At 44.4% G+C, this 22,387-nt stretch overlaps 1 protein-coding gene across 3 annotated transcripts in view; it reads right to left on the bottom strand.

Moving 5' to 3' along the window:
- PPFIA2 (PPFI scaffold protein A2) overlaps positions 1-22,387 on the bottom strand; it is a 1,995,062-nt gene that overhangs the window by 371,917 nt on the left and 1,600,758 nt on the right. The gene's annotated exons all lie outside the window — the stretch shown is intronic.

The following is a 22,387-nucleotide window of genomic DNA, read 5'->3' as shown; positions in this document are numbered from 1 at the left end:
TTGCTTCAATATGTCGATGATCTGCTGATCACTGCCCGAAGCGAACCTGAATGTGAGACAGCGTCACTGACGGTTTTGAAATTTCTGGCCGACAAGGGGCACAAGGTGTCCCCTTCTAAGCTGCAATTCTGTGTCCAGCGAGTTGTTTACCTTGGGCACTCGCTGTCCAAGGAGGGAAGGCAGCTTACACCCGACCGCATCCAGTTAATTGCTAACATGCCGCCACCCAAAACACAAAAGGAGGTGCGGGCTTTTATAGGCCTCACTTCATACTGTAGACAGTGGATCCCTCAATATGCATTTCTAGCAAAACCACTCATCCAGTTGACAACACAGGAGGCAGCCACATCGACTGTCCTCCCTTGGACTCCAGAACATACACACGCCTTTGAAAGCTTAAAGAAAGCTTTATGCCAAGCACCTGTCTTAGCAACACCATGTTACAGTAAACAGTTTACACTTTTTGTTACAGAACGCGAAGGTACTGCCTTGTCAGTACTCACTCAGGAACAAGCAGGATCACACAAACCATGTGCTTATTTCTCTAGTACATTAGATCCAGTTGCTCAGGCACTTCCTGCGTGCCTGAAATCAGTGGCAGCAACAGCTTTAGCAATCAGACAAAGCGATGCCATAGTGTTAGGACACCAATTGACAGTACAAGTACCACACACAGTAGAGGTTCTCTTGAACCGCACACAAACACAACACTTGACTATAGCGAGACTCACCGGTTACGAATTAACATTGTTTCAGCCACATATAGAAATCAGACGTTGTAATACGTTAAATCCTGCCACACTGTTACCAGTGGGCGGAACAGATCCATTGGCACATGATTGTGTCGAAGTCATTACTATCACGACGAAACCCAGACAAGACTTGACAGACATCCCTTTGTCAGATCCAGACTTGACATTGTATGTAGATGGGTCATGTATGAGAACAAGTACAGGAGAGTTAGTGGCCGCTTACGCAGTCACAACAGACACTGAAGTCATTGAAACAAATTGTATTAACACTTTGTCAGCTCAAGCAGCAGAGCTCATCGCTCTGACACAAGCCTGTATTCAAGCCACAAATAAAAAAGTCAACATATACACAGATTCACGTTATGCATTCGGAGTCGTCCATGACTTCGGCGTACTGTGGCGAGAGAGAGGTTATTTAACTTCTCACGGTGCCCACATCCAACACGGACCCCTCATTCAAGCCCTATTAGACGCGATTCATCTACCTACTGCAATATCGATTATGAAATGCAAAGCCCACACAAAAGTTACCGATATCATTTCTCAGGGTAATGACCTAGCTGACAGAACAGCTAAACAGACTGCTCAGAATCAGACTCACACAACTGACATGACAAAGACAATAGTTCCGACACCAACACATTGCATGACAGTTAAGGATCCCGCCCTTGATGTAATTGACATACAGACACATGCTACACCAGAAGAAATAAAGAAATGGACTGAATTAGGAGGGATCCAAACGGATCAAGGATGGATGACGAAGGAAAAATCTATATGGTTTCTTCCTGACTCAATGGTTCAAGTCATCATTAACACTATACATAGTCCAGCACACCTAGGAGAAAAAGCTATGCTAGACAGCATTCAACACATTTGGTTCAACAAACACTTGCGAGCAGCAGCTAAACAAAAAGTTCGTACCTGTATGATATGTTGTCAGTTTAATCCAGGTAAAAGCATCCCCGTAGAGCAGGGTGGATTTCAACCTCCCGATCATGCTTTTGAAGTCCTCCAGATGGATTATATCCAGATGGAACGATGTCGAGGATTCAAATATGTTCTCGTAGTTGTCTGTGCTCTTTCCCGTTGGACAGAAGCATACCCGGTTTCAGATTACACTGCCCCGACTACTGCCAAACAGTTAGTTCGAGAATTCTTCCCACGGTACGGTTTACCACGTGTTGTCTACTCAGATAACGGCCAGCCGTTCTCATCCGAACTAATGAAACACGTTTCCCTTCTATTAGGCTACCAATGGAAATTCCACTGTGTCCGACATCCCGAGGCAGCAGGTCTCGTGGAACGCCATAATCAAACTCTGAAAATTAGATTGTCCAAAATATGTAAAGAAAAAGGAGTCGATTGGATAGTAGCCTTACCAGTTGCGCTCTTTTACATGAGAATGGTAGCACATTCTCGAACAGGGCTATCCCCGTACGAGGTGATCTTCGGTAGACCACCAAATATGTGGGGGACGCCTATACCTCGCAAAATCACTGATGTTGACTGTAATATGCTGACAGATTACCTGGCTTCCTTGATGTCTGCACTACAATCTTGTCGTTCACAGGTAACCGCAGCTTTTCCCGACAATACTGAGGTGAAGCCCCATGACGTGGTTCCTGGTGACCTCGTTTTGGTCAGGAATTTTGACAGGAAGACCCAACTGGATCCTAGGTGGAAGTCGCCCAAATTGGTTCTACTCACTACAAGGACAGCCGTGAAGATCGAGGGACGGAAAGGGTGGTTGCACTCGAGTCATATCAAGAAATTTTATGGACTACCATCCAGTGTGAATACTCAACCCTGTATTCCCTCACAGACAGACTCAAAGCTCCCCTTGGTTGAGCAGACAAACTCAGAACTTTACAAACTAAAATTGAGGTCTAGTAAGTCAGACAATTTGATTGTTTAAGTCCTCTCCAAGGTGAATCGGTTGAATTTGTCTCTGACATGTATCCTCTAGACCGGAATAGAGAAAGAAATCATCAGATGCAGCTTAAAAAGCATGCGTATTGTAAATCATTTCGTAGTCACTGCACAGTAACATTATTAATTTTGTTTTTTCTAAGTCTTCTGATCATCATTGTCAGCATACTATTGCACATGTATTACCCTATTCTTAAGCGTGCTTACAATGTAACTGCAGAACATTCTTTTAGTGAATTACCTCCGCATGAGTTGTCCTATAGATTTGCGCTGCGCAACAACACATTCATTAGTATGTTACATCATTCCCATCAGACCAGCAATGCCACAAATTGTTGGATATGTGGCCGACTCCCTCCCTATCAGAACTATAAGGGAGTTTTGCCCCTCTTTCCCTATCCGTTCACACACAATGGCTCCTGTGGAGCATGGTTTAGTTTGATTAATTCCCTAGATTCAAATTCCGCAGTTTATCAAGACAACTGGGTATGGGGAAACCTGAACCTAGTTTTGCTTAAAGTCTGCTACCCTAACAAGGAGGGACTTCCCAGAAGAACAGGAACTGATCTAGAAAATGAAGTATATGGATTAGGTAATTTTACACTTAACCTCATGATCCTGAACGTTGAATCTGAAGCTACACCAATCTTGCCCGCCATGTCAGTATTCCCAGTAAAAGGGGAATTATGTGTAAGAAAGAATGGTTCCATACACATGGGCCATTGTAAATGCACCACTGTAATAAAATTCAGTGATCAAGGCAAGTCTACATTTAGAGCTTCTCGCCATTCCTACTTTATATGTGGCCAGACCGAATATATACGTCTACCTCTAGATTGGGATGGTACTTGTTACATAGCATTCCTTCTGCCACCTGTTTTCCTAGCTCCTCCTGATTATCATAGAAATACCCATTTAGTACACAATAGACAGCAGAGAGATCTCCCAATTGTCGATTACACTGAAACAGCATGGGAAAAATACACAGATTTCAATAAAGGTTTCTTTCCCTATATAGGTACAGTCACTAATAGTAAGTTGATACGTAGATTAACCAGAACCCTTGAAGCAGTAGTGAACGAAACTATTTCCGCCTTAGGCAATTTAACAGAAGAGCAGTCTGCTATGCGGATTGTTGTGCTTCAAAATCGTCTTGTCCTTGACGTCATCCTGGCCGATAGGGGCGGAGCTTGTAGGGTCATCGGATCAAGTTGCTGCATTTTCATACCAGAAAATTCGCCGTCAGTATATAAAGCCATAACTCGCCTTCATAAGATTGTAAGCCAGATACACCAGAGTCCAGGCACCTGGACTTGGTCCGGTTGGTTCTGGGGCGTGTTGTCAGCCTGGGGATGGAGAATCCTATCCTTCCTAGGTATTGGCTTTCTCATACTATTCAGTTGCTGCTTATGTCTACAATGTGGGCCAGCGATTTGTGGTCTGTGTGCCACCTTGTGTATCCCACATCCAAGTTTTCGTTCGAGATCCCGGAAGAAGAAAGAAGAACAAATGATGCTATATGAACAGATCGATGGATTGATGAAGATCGATATCTCCTGAGGGTCCGTAGGGGACAAGGAGGGAATGAGGAAATATGAATTTTGTGATCAGTTATGTCCCCTATCGTAGACCCCAACGGCTCCATGTGCATGCTATAAGTACATGTATGTTCCCTCCTGCTCCAGTTTTGAAGACGCAAATATATGTGCGTCCACCGTCAACATGTCCTCTTTCAGATCCACCATGAATGGGTCAGATATTCCATTCCTAAGTATGAAAGGCCACCGACTTTATGTGGTTCACTTTCCACATTTTACAGATTCAGGCGAGTAGGCCCGAATTCTGTCATCAAGCCTTTTCCTGCCTTCTGCCTCTGAAAGCTCCAGTCTGAGCCTGCATCTGTATCCATGAACTTTGTCCTACTCCCTGCGCGGCTAACGGTGCCTGATCCAGCATATCGCCTGCCAAAAACTGTATTTCACCTTCAAGATTATCTACTCCGCTCCTCATCCGATGCATTCCTGTCTAGTAGTTTAGGTAAACATTCCTCCAGCTACCGTGCAAAGGGCCAGGCCTCGCTGTCCTCATGCAAGTAATTCATAGCCCCGTTACCATGGAATATTCCTACCCCCTCGCATCTAGTGTAGACACTTAGACGCTTGTACACGCACCAACAGTCAGTATAGAATAGATTCTATCCTAGAGACCTCTCTTTTTGGATAACACAGTTCTTTAAACATAGGATATTAGATATGATTTGGGATTAGGTTGACACGACCCCCAGACTTCTGTCTCCACATGTAGAGCTAAATGTCAAGTCCCCTTCACCCTCTAGTTGCACGTCAATCACACGTCATGCGGCTGCGCGCGCATCTCTGCCAAATATTTCTGCTGACATTGCAGGATTCTCTTATGGATCCACCCACTTGTGACTTCATGTATGATGACGTTTATTAAATTACGCCCCTATGACCGCCTCTATTAGTTACGTATGCACCTTTTATCTATACTATCAGCTGTTACGCCTCTTGCATCTGTTTCACTGTAATGTATTTTCTATAAAACTGCTTATCTGTCAATAATGTATGCCCTTCCTTCCTGAACTTTCGTGGTGATGGAATAGAATGCCTACAATTCGAATTGTATTCCTTTGTATAGGAATAAAGCCTTTTAAAACCTCTAATACCACGGATTCTGCCTCTTATATTTACTGAGTTATTCTTAATAGACTTTACCGCATAAAAAATAGTACCGGTAACGAAATATTTACCACAATCTGACTCGCTTAAAATAGTTTGGATCATTAATTCTGAACAAAAACATTTCGTATTCCTTACCAAGCATAAGCTTAAAGAAAAAGGGTGCGTTACATCCTACGGGGTGTATTAAACTTCTCAGTCGTTTGATAAAAGCTGCCCAAAAGTATAGTTTGAAATCCGGAAAATCCAGACCTCCTTGATTATATGGGAGTTTAAGTAGTCTAATAGCCCTGCGGGGTTTTTTATAACCCCATATGAAACTGCCGCAAATACCATCTAATCGTTTAAAAAAGGACACATTTAATCTTAGCGGGATAGACCGAAATAAATAAATAAATTTAGGTAGTATTTTCATTTTGATTATGTTTATACGACCCCCAATACCTATAGGAACCTTATGCCATTTTTTAAGTAGTGTTGCAGTCTCCTTAAGAAGAGTCTCGTAATTTATTTCTATTATTTTATCTATTCTAGTGGTTATCTTGACCCCTAGGTAGGTAGCCGTGTTGCATATCCCTGTCGTTATTCCTACGTCTTTGTAATTCATTATTATTTGAGTTTTATTGATATTAAGTCTGTAGCCAGAGACCAAACCATACCTTTCCGCTTCTTTAACCACCTCATTTAGTGCGGTTTTAACATCCGTTGAAAAAACAGCTATATCATCGGCGTATGCCGTAATTTTTAGTTCATTTGAGTTATGTATAAAAGGTATGATCCGAGTTTGCGATTGTAGTGCTAATATAAATGGCTCTATTGATAAAGCAAATAAGAGAGGTGAGAGAGGGCAACCCTGACGGGTACCCCGTGAGATTGAAAACATATCAGACTGTAAACCTGCATAAGCTAACCTAGCTGTAGGATGTTGATATAGTGATTTGATCATGTGTAAAAATTTACCCTTAATGCCAAATGTAGATAGCGTGACCCAGAGAAAATCCCATCCCACTCGGTCAAATGCTTTCTCTGCATCTAATAATATCATACCGAGTGGGGTGGATCTAACTTTAGCAATATCAAACGCTGCTATGGACGTATTCACGTGGGATGTAGTATCCCGTCCTAAAATAAACCCGTGTTGTTGAGGTGATACAAGTTTCAGCATTATGGGTGCTAGACGAGTTGCCAGAATTTTAGCATAAATTTTCGCATCTGTATTTATGAGTGATATCGGCCTGTAAGACCCACATTCCTCTGGAGGCTTATTCTTTTTTAGAAAAAAAATTATCCGAGTCGTATTCCAGGAGTCTGGGGCGTTCCCCCCTGCTTCGATATATTTAATGAGTTGGGAGAAAGTTGGCAGTAGCTCATCTAAGCATTTTTTATATAATTCTAAAGGGATTGAATCATCTCCGGATGCTTTTCCTGACGGCAGAGAAGAGATGGCAGCTCTAATCTCGTCGTGCGCGATATCATCCAGCAATGTTGCTGACACTTCATTAGCTACCGATGTTTTTTTGATATACTTCTGGACATATTTTATAATATCAAGCATTTGTGACTGAGCCTCTGGCGTATATAGATTTTTATAATATGTGACAAACTGTGCTAATATCTGGCTTGGTTGTTCATATATCTCATTGTTTAAGCCTTTAATTTTCTTTATTTGTGTCTTAGCTTGTTCGTCGGCTACTTTATAGGCTAAAAGCTTCCCAATTTTTTCCCCGCTTTCGTATTGAGTTAATTTGTATTTATTAATTTTAACCGCTATTTTCTCCCTGAAAGTTTGTTTAACTGTTGATTTTAAGTTTATTAATTCGTATCCTATAGTTTCTAAATTTAGAGAGCAATTTAGTAATGCTTCTGCATATTGATCCTCCATGATCTTGACATCTTTAAGAATCCCATCTATTTCTATCTTGCGTTGCCTATTCTGTGTCCAAATATATTGCTGTGTGAAACCCCTGATGCTAGCCTTACACGAATCCCAAACTATTGTTGGTATCGCAGAACCATTATTAATTTCTAAATATTCCCTTAAGTGTTGCTTAATGCTAGATAGATAAGTTTCGTCTGTTAGGAGATATCTAGGAAATGAGAAGCCCCTAATCTGTTTCCTTGCTGTTACTATCTTAAAGTTCAAAAGGATGGGGTTATGGTCTGAAGTAACCCTGGGGCATATCTCCATAGTACATAATTTTATAATCTCTTCTGATGCCCAGGCCATATCTATAGGAGAGCAGAGTTTATGTGCCGCAGAGTAATAAGTATAGCCCGGTATATTAGAATGTATTGTCCGCCAAACATCTTTAAGACCATGTATTTGCCCTAGCTCATTGATTGCTGTGCGTGTCTTTTTCATCCTCTGAAATGCATGGCGTCTTGTGGTGTCTATCTCATAATTCATTATGCAATTAAAATCCCCCATCACGACTTTATCACCTTCCCAGCTCAGCAATTCAATATTCAGTCTATCAATTATTTGATAGTTATCGTTGTTTGAGCTATATACTACGCAAAATACATATTTAGTACCTTCAACCTGTGCCTGCACAATGGCCCACCTACCACTTTTATCCGTTAATGTTTTTTCAATTATACATTTTAGATGTCTATGTCTTAAGATAGCTACTCCTCTGGTTGAGGAATCTTGGTCCGAAGCAATAGCAATTTCGTATCCCAATTGTTTAAGGAGCCCTTTATCTTTATATGCAATATGGGTTTCTGATAATAAAACTAAGTGTGGATTAGACATCAACAATTCCTCTGCCACCAAGCGTCTCTTGTTCCTCCCATTAAGGCCTGCAACATTCCAGGCTAAAATTCTTATTTCAGCCATCAAAAAGGAAAAAAAAAAGAGTAAAAAGAAGAGAACCTGTCCTTGCTTGTATTATATCAATAACTGAAATCACTTTCATGTTGGTTTTTTTATCCTTTACAACAGCAATCATTTTATACATCAGAAAAAAACCCCACCCCAAACCCCTAACCCCTTTACCACCTTTCCCTTTCTTGCCTCCCTCCCCACCCACCCTGTTCTTGAAGGAGAGGTCGTCTTCTAGTAACTGCCGTTGATGTGGCAGTCGACTAGGACCCAACCGCCCCCAGCCCCCGGTCTAGAAACCCCCCCAGACGTTTTCAAAACAAATAAGTAGTAAGTAGTAGATAGAGAAACTAAGCAATCTATAAGCTATTTGTGTGTGTTAGGACACATTAGGACAGATTAGGACACATTAAGAGTCATCTCGGGAGTCCTAGTTCAGTCTATTTTAGCCACAGCATTCCCCTTTCCATTTCTGCAATACTTCCTCTGCTTCCGTGCGAGAGAAGAAAAAATAACTTTGCCCATTCTTGATAACTTTAAGCCGGGCAGGTTCCTGTAAGTAAGCTTGAACACCAAATGCTTTGAACGGATCAATCATTTGCTTTAGCTGCCATCTTTTGTCCATCGTAAGTTTACAGAAATCCGATCGGAAGACCAGAGAAAAAGAATCCACTGCCACAGGTGACCTAGGGCTAGCTTTTAGGGAAACAGCTTGACGCAGCAGGTAGTTGCCAAAATAAATTAGAAAAGGTCTAGAATACTGGGAGTTCTTTTGGCGTTGTATTATTGGCAGTCTGTGTGCTCGCTGTATCTGGCAATCCCAGTCCCAGTCCCCCAGCTCCGGGAAAGCCTTCTGCATGATCTGGACGATATATGCTCTGGAATCCGCCCCCTCCAAGCCTTCGGGAATACCAAATAATTTAAGGTTCTGTCGTCTCTGCCTGTTTTCCAAATCCTCCAGCTTGGCCTGTACCTCCCTTAGCTGTACTTCTTGTCTCTCCACAGAGCTATCCCTTTTAGATGAGGCCTCTTCTATGTTGACAACTCTTTGTTGAAGCTCGGCCATTTCTTCCGTCACCGATCCCACTTTCTCCATCACCTCTTTCATAGACTGCTGGATTTTCCCATTATCAGCTCGGACTTGTGAGAAAAGTGCCCTTGTTTCTTCCCTCTGTTCACTTAAAGCTTGCAATATCTTAGCAAGCATGAATGTCTCCTGGCCCTGATCTTGAGCATTGTAATGGTCCTGTCCCACAGAAGCTTGATCCTCTAGAGGAGGGCTACGGAAAGTCAGAGATAGTTCTTGATCTGGTGCTATAGGTGGGTTTGGTGGAGTTGCAGGGATAGAAAAAGAAAATTCATCGTTGCCAGGAATAGAAAGCTGATTAGTAGCAGAGTCTTGATTATTTATTTCTTTTGTAGGATCTTGTACTAAACCAGAAAGTGAATAGTCCTTCTGGTCAGTTGACAATGCTTCTGTTGCTGATAAAGGACCGGCTAGCATGCTCCCGTCCGTAAGCCCTGCTCCTGATAACCTGGCGATAGTTTTCTTGATCCCACCTTTAGACTGAACCCACTTCCTCATTGGGCTATTTTTTTTTTAGTCTTCTTTTGTATATTTTTCAGATAATGCTCCTGTGTTGAGTGGGCTTTGTATCCTTTTAAGTTCTTTGGTATGTTTTGTCTTTTTAAGAGGATCTATTTTGATTGTAGTTTTCTTTTTAGATTCTCTTGGTAAGCGCTGCTCTCTTAAAGATGTAGGTGCTTGATACATATGCCCATTGCTTAGTACTGCATTGTCCGGTGGTTTTGTAGAGCCATCTACCTCTTTTAAACCCTTTAAGCTCTCTGTCTGTGCCTCTAATACGTTGGTATCCTGTTCGTCTAGGAGAGTAAGAGGCTGTCGGCTATTATTATAATCATCGCTGTTGCACCTTAGTGTGCTGGGAGCGTCCTTGTTTGATTTTGCTTTTATCTCTTTAGTAGAGAGGCTAAGTGATGGTTTGGGATCAGTTTCGAGCTGTAGTTTAGTGTCGTTGGCTCTCATATTAAGATCCCTAACGTCAGATTGGTGTTGGGTGTCTTGCGTACAATGGATGCCAGTGTTAATACTTCTTGGCATTTTCAAATCAGCATTGTTTTGCTTGGAGTTATTAGTTATGGCATTAATTGTTGTCTCTGCCAGGTCATCACCCCCAGAAAATAACACATTCTCTGTAATTTCAGAGATATTTCCAGACTTTAAATACTGGATCATCTGTCGCCCAAGTTTCGAGGGGGCAGTATCAGCGAGGGTTTCCATCCCTTCTGCTCCCTCCAATGATCCCACAGCCGGCCCCCCTTCCACCAGACCTCTGTCATCACAGGAGCCTGCATTAGTATCACTATTAATACTGCCAGTGTCACTCCCACTCACCATAGACGATGAGTTTGTTGCCGCAGGCGTCTCCGTCTCCATAGGTGGGGGCCTCGCTCCTCGGCCGCTTCTTGTGGGTGCCATTCGAAAATCGCCTGGTTTGCAGCCTGGTTTGCAGCTGAGAAATTTGATGCTAGGAGAGTGAGATGTCAGCCGCCAGGCCGAGCGCCAAACCGGGACTCGCTCGAGGTAGCGAGTTAATAGCAGACAGCTGTGCCGTGCTCGTAGAGGAAGCTGCATCCGGTCAGTATTGCGATGTTATGGTGAAAGAGTTTACCAAGCGTTTTCTCCGGAATCACCAGCCTTCAAAGTCTTCTCAGTTTCTCAATAATCGTGAGTGTCTTATCCTTACATCTTCATTGCCGTCGCGCCGTAGTTTATTTTAGCGCTCTTTTCGGCAGAGGAGGTCTGGTTACCGGGAGCCGTAGCAGTCCACTCCTAGAGGCGGCTTCAGCCCGCCATCTTGCTTCTCTCCCCTTCACAGTAAACCTTCAGGATTGTTATAATTTGGGCCCGCATTGGCCCACCCAAACGCACCCTTGGCCCACGCAGATAAAAATTCCTGGAACTGGGCCAATTGCGCTGTCAGGCGATCTGTTGTATTTACTTTGTGTGGTCTGACTCGTCCCACGCTTTTGGATTGGCTTTTGTGGGTGTCTTTTAAAAATTGTGGCGTGCAAATGGTTAATGGTGGGTGTATGTCTCACCTTTTTCTCAAAAGTTCACTTCAATGGAGTATTGCTGCGGGAGCGAGCAGTAGTGCACTCGGTGGCTGCCACAGTGACAGCTCTTCGCTCTATGTGTATTTGTCTGGCGGAAATAGTGGTGGGTTCAAGCCACCAATAATGGATTGACTTAATGACTTTCTACCCCTTTTTGCCAGCATGCTTTTAATTTGATTTCTGTACTTTCTATTCTTTTGTTAAACTTTAATTTACAATACCGCATCCGTCTATTTACATTACGCGTCTCACTGTGTCACCCCCCCCTCTCCTCACACAACACTGGTTCCCCCCACTCCTCCAAGATAGCTGTTTTTTCATGTAAATATGTTTACAAAAAAATGTAACATTTCTTAATTATTTTCAGAAAATAATCAACATCCATGTACAGGCTTTAATCGAACATGTAACACTATAATACCAATATCACAATGCAATTAACCTGTGTTGCTTGTTACAGCTCACAGTCTTCATTTCTTACCTAAATATATTAATTGGCATCCTTTCAACACTCCCAACTCCCCCCCTCCCTCCCTCACCTGACTGGCTTCCTAATGGCATATATCTTGAATGTATGCCTTAAATTTAGTTGTCACTGACTCTCACTTCCTGACCATGTATGTTATTCATATGCTGGTGTTCCCTTGCCTGTGACTCTTGCTGAGAGAGTGGGGTTTGATCCAACACCTCCTGAACCATCGTCCCCCACGCCAGCAATACTGCTGGTAACGTTTCGTCTTTTCAAGTTTTTCTCATGTGCTCCTCTTCTGCCAGTGCCCGTTCCCTCAGGTCTTTCTTCCAATAATCTATGTTTGGTCCATGCGGGGTTAACCAGTGTATAGCTATTTGCCTCTTGGCAATCGTAAACCCCAGAACTAAAAATAGTCTGCTCGCCTTACATTTTGGATTTCTAGGAATCAGACCGAGTAGGCAAGTCCATATTTCAGCGGCAATTTCCATCCCGTCACCCTATGTAGTTGTTCCAGGATGTCAGTATTTTGTGGCAGTGCCAGAACATATGTGACTGGCCACAGGTTGACCACAGTGAAATAGAAATACCTGGCAAGGAATGTGGCTGAGTGTGGAGATGGTCTGACCTCCTGCCTTCAAAGGGAAATACCTCTCACGTTGAACCAGCCAGCTAAATAATAAAGTCATCATTCTGATGAACACCTTTTTTTGTAGTTTTCTATAGCGCAAACTTGACCTCAAGGTGTCAGAGCTGTTTACATGAGCACCAGTTGCATTACAGATGGACACATTCATTTTAGGTCGAGCCTGGGCAGGGCACTGCTGTGCGAGGCACACTGTATTCAGGTATGGGCTTGAAGCTCCGCCACTCTCCACCCATATTTTTCATTGGCTTCTGTCATTGACCACTGTAAACTGTGGCTTTTCATCGGTAAATAGGCTTAGTTGTCCCTCCTTAGCACTGCTGTTGTGTGTAGATTTAGATTTCGTATATAGGTTTCCCGATTTATGCCCTTATATAGGTACAATTCATATTGCACTTATTTAGGCATAGAAAATTCAGCCCGTATTTAGGCATGGTCTATGCTATCCAAATACAGGCATGGTCTCCTACATCCGTCAATCCACGTCACAACGAGTTCTTGGAAAACCAGACTCTTAAGCCTTTAGGAATTTCCCTTGCTTGGATATTGATTTCTCCAAGAACTCATTTAGTATGCATGTACATCTATTCCTTAGGGGTTCTTCCATGACGTTCCGATGCCCGACTTTTACGTCAATACAGGCATTCCTAAACACCTTCAAGGTATAAATATACCTGCACTTGCCTTGGCAAACCACGGTTCCGGTACGGTCCAGTTCGACTGCCTACTTGCGGTTCGCCACAGCAAGTTCGGAAGGAGATCGAGTTCCCGCCTGATGCACTGACCAGACTCTGTCATCCTCCTCGCAGAGAATCCAGCTCCAGTGTTTCTGATTCCCCTTGTGGGGTGTTAGACATCGAGTCCCGGAAAGAGATTCCAACCTCACACATTCTAAGGTATGGAGCCGACTAGAACTTAGAGAAACTTTTGGCAACTCTTGGCAAAACTAAAACTATAGCTAGCTATACTTTAGAAAACAGCACCTACTTCTTACCTCATACTACACTTAGGTTAGGTACATTGGGGTAGAACTATTTAGAAGCATCAGATGAGTATCCACATTTTAGCCTGTGTTATTTATGTATGTATTTTATGAATATATGTCATAGCTACAAACCATGCTATTGCAGTATTATTTCATCTTACTGCTAACCCTGTACGTATTGTACTTCGCATCCTGTCTTACGATTGTAGCAGTTCATATCTCTTGCATGAGAAATAAGACTGTTCAATAATCCCTTTTTATTGAAACGCCCGTCTCTCTATTTATGTGCAACTCTGTAGAAACGAAGCATGCACGATTGACTGAGTGAAACTGTTACCTATTGTTTCCATGGTTCTGAGATTGTTCCGACTCTAAGGGAAACAAAGTTGTCATGTTTATGCGGTTGTCAGAAACTAATCCCTTCTTGTTCATTCGTGAAGTTTCTAGTGACCTCTGAGTTAGTTGGCACACACAAGTAATTAAGTTTAATGTACTCGATAGAGACATACTGACCTCAGTCCTATGTCAAAACTATAGTGTATAGATAAACCACTGACTCCTTGATCTATGCTACTGTTGTCCTGATTTTTCGCACTGTATTACTATTTGTCATGACCTCCTATTTTGCGTAAATGTGATAAACCTGTAATTGCTGATCTACTGTATGCATTGAACAACCACTGGAATTGTTTAATAAAAAGATTAATGAAAAAAACAAACAAACTATAGTGTATATTATTCCAATGCGTAGAGCCTATCAGGGATATTGAAACTACACTACACCACCTTTTTAACCTCCCATTAGGACACCATCTGTTAATTGTGTTGTTACTTGGTAGGCTTTAATTATAGGATCCAAGCACTATTTTCTCATAGCTTTGACCTGCCTGCTGTTTCAGGCAGGACACGTTCTCTCCTAACGCTTTTTTAAAATTTACTTTTTTATAGCACAGGCGCTGAATGCATTTGCAATGCAATAGGTCTCGCATTTGCAATGGGTTAAGCTATTGGCATTGTAGATGATAATGTCTTTTATTTATGTGTTTTTATAATAACACAAAGTTTTAAAAACAACACATAAATTAAAGGCATTGTAATTTACAATGCCAATAGCTCAAACCCTCGTTAATGCTAGACCTATTGCATTGCAAATGCTTGTTTGGAAAGATGACCATGTTTGTCTCCTTCCAAGACTCAGGAACCCTATACGACAGATCAAAAGAATTAAACAGATCCCTTAGCAACAGCACCAGAGTCTGCAAGAAGGTGGTAAGAAACTCTAATTGTATCTGGTCAGTAGCCAAAGCCTTCCTACTGGCCATGGAACTAATGGCATCTTTAACCTCAAAAAGTGTAATAGGTGCCTCCCCAACTTAGACCGCTGTGTGAAGGTCGCCTTATGTTCTATATATTGCCAAATGAATCGAGAGATTTCCTAGGTGGAATAAAGACAGTCCTCTCTATATAGGTCCTCGTAAAACCAGCAAAAGACCTCACAGACTGAAGATGGCTCAGGAACTAGAGACTGGTTCTCATCCCTAATCTGCTGGATGATATTCGAGCTAGATCTGTCTCTTACCCTAAATGATGGAATTCGCCCTATTTTTGACAGGTTTAAAATAAGTCATCTGCCGGGCCCTTCCATTTTTTACCGGCCCATATCAAATTTGTTTTCTGAGAGAGGCCCTGAGAACGGTGGACTGCTCCAAAAGTTGATTGGCCCGAGGGGCATCCTTCACTATAAAACAATGTAGCAGACCGGATTCTAAGGAACGAAGAGTCTATTGGGTCGTGATTTCCTCCATCAATACCATCCTCCAATGACGGGAGGTGAACTGGACGGTCTGTCCACAACACAGAGTATTTGTGGGGAGCGAAGTAAAGCGGGCTCGAACTTATCAATCCTTTCTATGTTTTGTTGTTTTCTTAGGAAGAATCCTGGAAACGAAGTAGATCACGATGTGGTTGGGGGATCACGCTACTATGGATAATTACATATTTTCCACCAAGCAACTTTAACTGTATTATGACACTTGTTTGAAAATAATCTAAGAAGCCCACTTGGACAGAATTGTAGTGATAAGAATGATTATCCAAACAGTTAAGTGGAACAATGGTGCCAATATCTTGCCATTTCCCTATAGTGAGAATAGGTTGTAGCAAGTATGTCTCTCCCCTCCCGTGTTCCATCATGCACAAACAGAAATATTATGAATTGTGTTGGGCCTGTTGATTTTGAGGAACTAAATATGATTTATGAAATTGTATATAAATGATGGCTGCAGTTGATATCATGTAAATATTGTAGATATATTGAATATCTGTTTACAATCAAAGTATGAACTGGGAAATGCCAAAGATCGGTTATGCACTTATGTATTGATGTATTTGTCGTATGGACATGTTCCAATATGGCTGCTAAAACGAACTAGAGAAGTCCTCTGTTTATGTCTATGCACTTTATTGCAATGCACGAACTTCCTGTACGTACACAAAGAGGTTGCTGTGAAAGAATCAATGTCGTGACAAAGGTGCTAGGAAGCACCACAACGCTTTGACGTTGCGTTACTCTGCCTAAATAAACTACTTGCGCAACCACTCTGGAGTGCCGATGTTACCTGTTATTCAGTAGGAGGCGTTGGGAACTGAAAAAAACACAGGTTTCTGGGACGTTATAGTTAGTTGGACATTTCACTCGTACAAAACCAGAGAAATTCGGCCTTTATAGTTAGTAGAGCTAACTGGGTGTATGGGTTCAAGAGTGTATCTGTGAAGGGCTGTAGGGGTTGGTGAGTGTGTGTATGGGTGTGTTGATGAGTGAATGGATGTCTCAGCTGTATATGTGTGAGTATGTATGTAAAAGTCAGTATATGTGAGTGTTGGAGTATATAAATGACTATACATGAGAGTGAGTGAGTGTGAGAGTGGCTGTATGGATGAGTTTGTGCTTGTATTAGTGATTGTATGAGAGAGTGTTAGCATGTGTTAGTATTTGTATAAATAAGTGAGGTGGTCTGTGTATAACTGTATAGGAGAGTAAATGGGTGTGATTGATTCTTAGCATGACTGAGTAGGTGTGTGAGTATGTCTATGGATGAGTGGCGGTGTGTGAGTATGCGCCACAGACCTGCATTGCAGAGAGGTGTAAAAAGGGGCGTGGCCTCGAACCACCTCTCTGCAACGCAGCTCTGTGGTGCATATCGGAGGTACCTGGTGGGTTAGTGGCCCCAGGGATCCTCAGTATTCAATTGGAATTAATTCCCCAACTAACAATGCGCCAGGGGGAGCGTTTGCAGAGTGGTGGAGAAAGGGGGAGTGGCCTCCGGCGAGATGTCCAATTTTTTTTTGTTTTTACACAAAGGGTTGTGTGGCCCCCCTTTTTTTTACTATTTTTAGGGCCAATTCCGGCCCGGGGACCCCATCTCCCGGGGCATGGCCTTCTTTTTCTTATATATGTATAGGGAAGGGGGGCCTCCCTTCCCTGGGCCACTTTTGGCCCCGGGGACCCAGTCCCCTGGGGCATGGCCTTTTCTTTTTTAATTAACTAATTATGGGGAAGGGAGGGTCGCGTGGCCCCCCTTCCCTGGGCCACTATTGGCCCTGGGGACCCCATCCCCCAGGGCTTGGTCATTATTGTAATCATTTTTGAGGAGGGGGGCTGCGTGGCCCCCCTCCCCAGGCTGATTTCCGCCACGGGGACCCCATCGCTCGGGGCCCGGCCTTTTTCTTTTTTTGATTAAAGAGGAGGAGTGATGCGTGGCCCCCCTCCCGGGCCACTCCTGGCCCCAGGGACCCCATCCCCCGGGGTCAGCCCTTTGTGTTGGGGACCGTGGGGGGAGCCCCAATGCCCCCACGGTCCCGCCAGCTCCTCACCTCCTGCGGGAGCCCACATTGCTTTTGAGCAAGGGGAGCTGCTAACATGCAGCTCCCCTCGCTTAAAAGCAATCTGGTTCGCTTCATTAAAGCAAGAGCAGGTTTTCCTGCTCTCGCTTCAATGAAGCAAAGCAGAGTTTGCTCTGACAGGGCGGGAGCCGCACGACTCCTCCCTGCCATAGCAAACGCCAATGTCCCAGGAGTGGGCACCTCGGGACATTGCAGGAGCCAGCCCTGGGCAGCCCCCCTCCCATCAAGTACAAAGCCCCGGGGAGGTGGTGGTCCCCGGGGCTTCAGGGGGCCCACCTCACCTCTAATTAATCAAAGCCCCAGGGGGTGGTCCCCAGGGCTTGAGGGGGCCCACGAGACCCCCCGCACTTAATTAGGCATGCCCCGGGGAGGAGGTAGTCCCCTGGGTAGCGTGGGGGGCAGGAGCCCCCCACACTTTTTTAAAACAAAGCCCCAGGGAGTTGGTGGTCTCCAGGGCTGGGGGCTGCGAGCCCCCGCATTCAATAATCTAAGCCCCGGGGAGGTGGCGGTCCCTGGGGCTGCGGGGGCCGTGTGTGCCCCCGCTAATTAATTAGGCACTGCCCCCTGGACCTGGCCTACCTGGGGGCTTAAGAATAATGAAGCGCTTGTTTTTTAACCTTTATTTCACTGTTTTCTTGTGACTCGGTACTATGGCTGCTAACTCACTTCCTGGTTTGGAGTGTTGGCAGCCAATCAGAATTGAGCTTGTGTGGTTTCGCGAACCCTCCTCAGTGCTCAGATATCAAAACCTTTATTTTTTACATTTCTCAGCAACTACTGGACGGATTTACAACATTTAAAAAAAAGGTTGTTGTTTCATGCTATATTAGGTTAGTAGTGTGTGGCTAAATAGATGTCATTTGTATTCACGTTATGCAACCCACTGAGTTATCCCCATAATGTACAGGCTTCAGTTAGTGAGTGGAACTCCCTTTTGCATTTCATAATCACTATTAGACTGTTTAGACTGTGTCTGAACTAGGACTCATTACTCGTATTGCTTGCCTCAGCAGAACACTGTATTTCGGTATTATTTTCTCTTCTGTTCAAGGCTGTTGCTGGACTAACTAATGAATAGGCCATTCTGCCCTCGCATACCTATCCGAGTGTGTAGTTTCCGCTCCCACATTAGGAGTTGCTGAGACCCAGCACCATAGCCTTGAATCGCAAATAACATGTACCCATCTGGCAGGTGTTATCTCATCCTACTGTGCCTCTTTGTTCACGTTCGGCCCAGGCCAGTAGTTTCCCATTGTGGGCATGGTTGGAGGCTTCTTGGAGAGGAATGATTACTCACTGTAGACTGTTGGGGGGGTCAGTCCCTCTGCAGACATCTTAGGGTGCAGGTCAGGATGGACTCCTCTGCAGAGTATAGCTGATAAAATGTATGTTTGTATTCTCTACAGTCTGACCGACTCTTGATTCATGGGAAGGCATAGCAGGTGGTTGTAAGTAACCCGGTTGGTCCCTAAGGGCCACTTCCTTCAGTTGGTGCCCAAACAGGAACCCCGCAGGGTGACCCGAGACACCCGAAAATGGGTTGCAGGGTCGGGGTTGCGTCCGGTCGGTTGGGCGGATCAGGCTACCCCACACAATAGAGCTTGGTTCTCGCAGCTGCCCCGCCCATCTGATCGGGTGACACCTCATCTAGTGGTCACCGGCTGGGGTCCTGAGAAGGCGAAACCTTGGAGTTGACCATTTGGTCCGAAGAGTCGGCAGTGGAGAATAATTTGACTCAACCTGAGTGCACCAGGTGAGTGATTTGATTCTTGGAAAAATGGCGCCACTCTTGAACAGCACGAGCGGGCTGTGTCTTGAAACAGTCTCCTGACTGCCTTGGTGCAGTTTCAAGACTGCCTTGCTTGAATGACACAAGCCGAGGGGCTATGTCTTGGTACGGTCGTTTGGGCTGTTTTGGTTTGAACTTGGTGGGTTTGCAGACCCTTTTAAAAGATACAGAGTGTTTGCGAACAATCTGCCAGACCAACTGGTAATTTGTTTTTTTTTTCTCTAAAAGGTCCGGGGCTAGAGCCAGTCTTCTTGAACTTGGTACAGTCTCTGGACTGCAGTGGGCGGTTTGTGGACTGTTTTGTTTTGGTTCTCGAACAATTGTTTTCTTGTTTATTTTCCTTCTATTATTTTTGTTGTTGCTGTATTTGTTCATTGGGGACAGTGTATGTGTCTCATATTAAGATGCCTTGTTTAAGTAAGTTCGGATGTTTTGGATGTCGATGTTGTCCTACTAATGCTCGATTGGAAGAGAGTCAGCCTTCGCCTCCGGAGGGTTCACCAAATTTTGACATATACATCAATCATGGTATTTGCCCTATTATGTTTAGCACGTTGTGGCATAAATATACGAGGGACAATGTTGAGCTGCAATGGCCACTTACTGGATCGTTTGATGAACAAATATTGAATTTCTGGCAGGATAAATTGTTCGCTAGAAAGAGAAGGCAGTCGATGTTTGATTCTCTAAGAGTATGGCAGAACGAAACAAAGCAGCGGCGTATGAGAGCAGAGAAAGAGGCCCGGAAGAGACAAACGCAAACTATTACACAGAAAGCAGTGGCCTATGAAAGGGAAAAGATAGAGAAAGGCATAGAATGTGCTGATAGAAAGTTCCGATTACAGACTGATAAATGTTATGTTACTAGAGAGGAAGGTGATGATTTTATTGAAGAACTATTGAATTCTCACCCCCCACCTCCTTATGCCCCTGAACCGATATACCCGACAGTTCCGACGTCCCAGTCTTCGGCCCCTAGTGCCGCCCTCTCTAGTGTTTCTGTTTCTAGCATTACTGCTTCAGCCCTGTCCCCACTTGCTTCTCCTCTACCTGCACCAGTCACAGGTGCGGGAGCCATTAGCTCTCATGTCCTATTCGTTCAGTTTTGACTGCTGCGCCCCCTTTCATCCCTACAACCCTGTCTCCCTACATGATGGTACCTGTCTCTGCTTCCGCTCTTTCCCCCTTGGGTGTGCCACCTTAATCATTGTCTAATGTCGAAACGCCTGTGTGTGGGATGCATGAAGTGAACTGGGCAGCAGCGTGAGACCACATGGAGAAAGTGTTGCTGTGTTCTGCGGTGGGTGATGAGAAAAAGCAAATGGTGGCAAACCAAGCAGCTCAGTGGGCTCGGAACGCAATCTATAGTGTGGAAGATGTGTGGAGTGTGATGAAAGATTATGAGCCCTTCATACAGCAGAATGCTCTTAAGCACATGTCAGCCACGTTAGTAGGACTGTGGGAACAGTGTTTTCAGGGTGTTGCACCGCAGATCATCTGGCATACGAGACAGGGTATATGCTACAGTTATGGCTCCCAATGAGGTTTTAAGTAATGTAACAACACTAGTGGGTTACCGTGGAAGATTGCTCCAAAAGGTTCTGACAATAGGGACACAGCACCCCATGACGAAGGTCCATACCATTCACCATCTTCAAATACCAGAACTGCGTGACTCCACTGACAATGTAATTAGACCACAGGTTGATGCTCAGTTCCAGGAACAGTAGATCGATACTCCTTGGAAGAGGAGAGTGAGGTCCTATCCCTAAAGAGCCAGCTGCCGGACCCTTGGAAAAACCCCACTGCATATTATAAAGCATTGACGGAGGCGGCCTCCTCCACGGTGAGGACGTTAGCTGATATTGAATTGTTCTTTGGCCTGCTGGTACGGGTAGATATGTGGCGGCAGGTTCATACGCAGGATCATCCACTGGAGTTGGGTGGTACATTGGATGAGATCAGGCATGGGATATGGGGCGTAAGCCTGGCAACAAGCCGAAAGCTGAGCTACTAGCTTTGCCGGGGCGTATTATTACTCACATGCACTCCCTTATCCCGCAGAAGAAAGGGGATTGGAATAAGTTGACTGCGTGTCGTCAGAAGAAGGATGAGAGTGTGTCTCATTTCTTTACTAGATTTGAAGGCGTGTTTTTAGATTTTAGTGGTCAGGATCTGTCACAGGAGGGTGATGTTCGTTTGTTTGTTAACAGATTTGTCACTAATCTGCTTCCCGAGATCGCAACCATGTTGCAGGCTTTATAAAGTACTCGTACGACCTCATCTCCATTAGTAATTTTGAGTATGGCACAATACTACGAGCATAGAGAGAATGAGGACAAAGAAAAGGTGGAGAAAAAGTCAAAGACAAGGGTGTTGATGCAGCAGGTTGTGAGGGGGAGAGGCAGAGGTTCGAATTCAGCTCAGCGGTTACCCAGGTCTAATGGGGTGGTGCCTCGGGTGCACCCATTGGGCTTAACCAATGTGCGTATTGGAAGCAGGAGAGACATTGGCGGAATGAGTGTCCTGAGTTGTTGCAGTAAGGAGAGGCCCAAGAGGTCAAGGGTTTAGAGGGCGCGGACGAGAAGGAGGAGGCCAAGGGGAGATGCAGTTTGAGAATACATCACACAATCGACAGAGCGGGAACTATATTGACAACCCCGAGGCCGACAGTACTAGTACGATGACTATGACATGGATGAGGTGACAGGGTTGTCCCATAGCTAGGACAGCCAGGGACAGTGTGAGGGACCAGTTCCGGTGCCTGTAGATCAGCGCGGACCCTGTGTTAAGGCAGATTTGCAGGGTACGACCACAAAATTTCAAGTTGAAACAGGGGCTGTGAATAGTTCTGTTTCCCATTCACTGGTCCCGGGGGCAGCTCTGTCTGACCAAAATAATGTGTCGGTATGCTTCTCAGGCATGCCGATTGTTAGCCCCATTTCCAAACCTCTTGCTTTGACCATAGCCCCATTCACGGTTGATTCACCATTTTTGGGGGATTTGTTAAAAAGGTTACATGCAACCATATCGTGTTCCCCTGACTGTGTATACATGACTATTGAACCTCAGGTGGCCATGCAAAACAATGCTTCACAAAAGAGGCTCCCCTCCCCGCGGAGTTCAAGGACGTGCTACGCACATTGTGGGTTACAGGGGACACGGATGTGGGGTTGCTCCAGATCCCACCGGTCTCCATCCAGATAAAGGACAATGCCAAATTGCCCTGCATTCCCCAGTACAAGATCTC

Source organism: Triturus cristatus, chromosome 4_1, assembly GCF_964204655.1.
Source record: "Triturus cristatus chromosome 4_1, aTriCri1.1, whole genome shotgun sequence".
In the NCBI taxonomy this organism is placed as follows: domain Eukaryota; kingdom Metazoa; phylum Chordata; class Amphibia; order Caudata; family Salamandridae; genus Triturus; species Triturus cristatus.
Note: the sequence above shows the minus strand (reverse complement) of the source record. Positions and strands in the feature narration are given on the sequence as shown.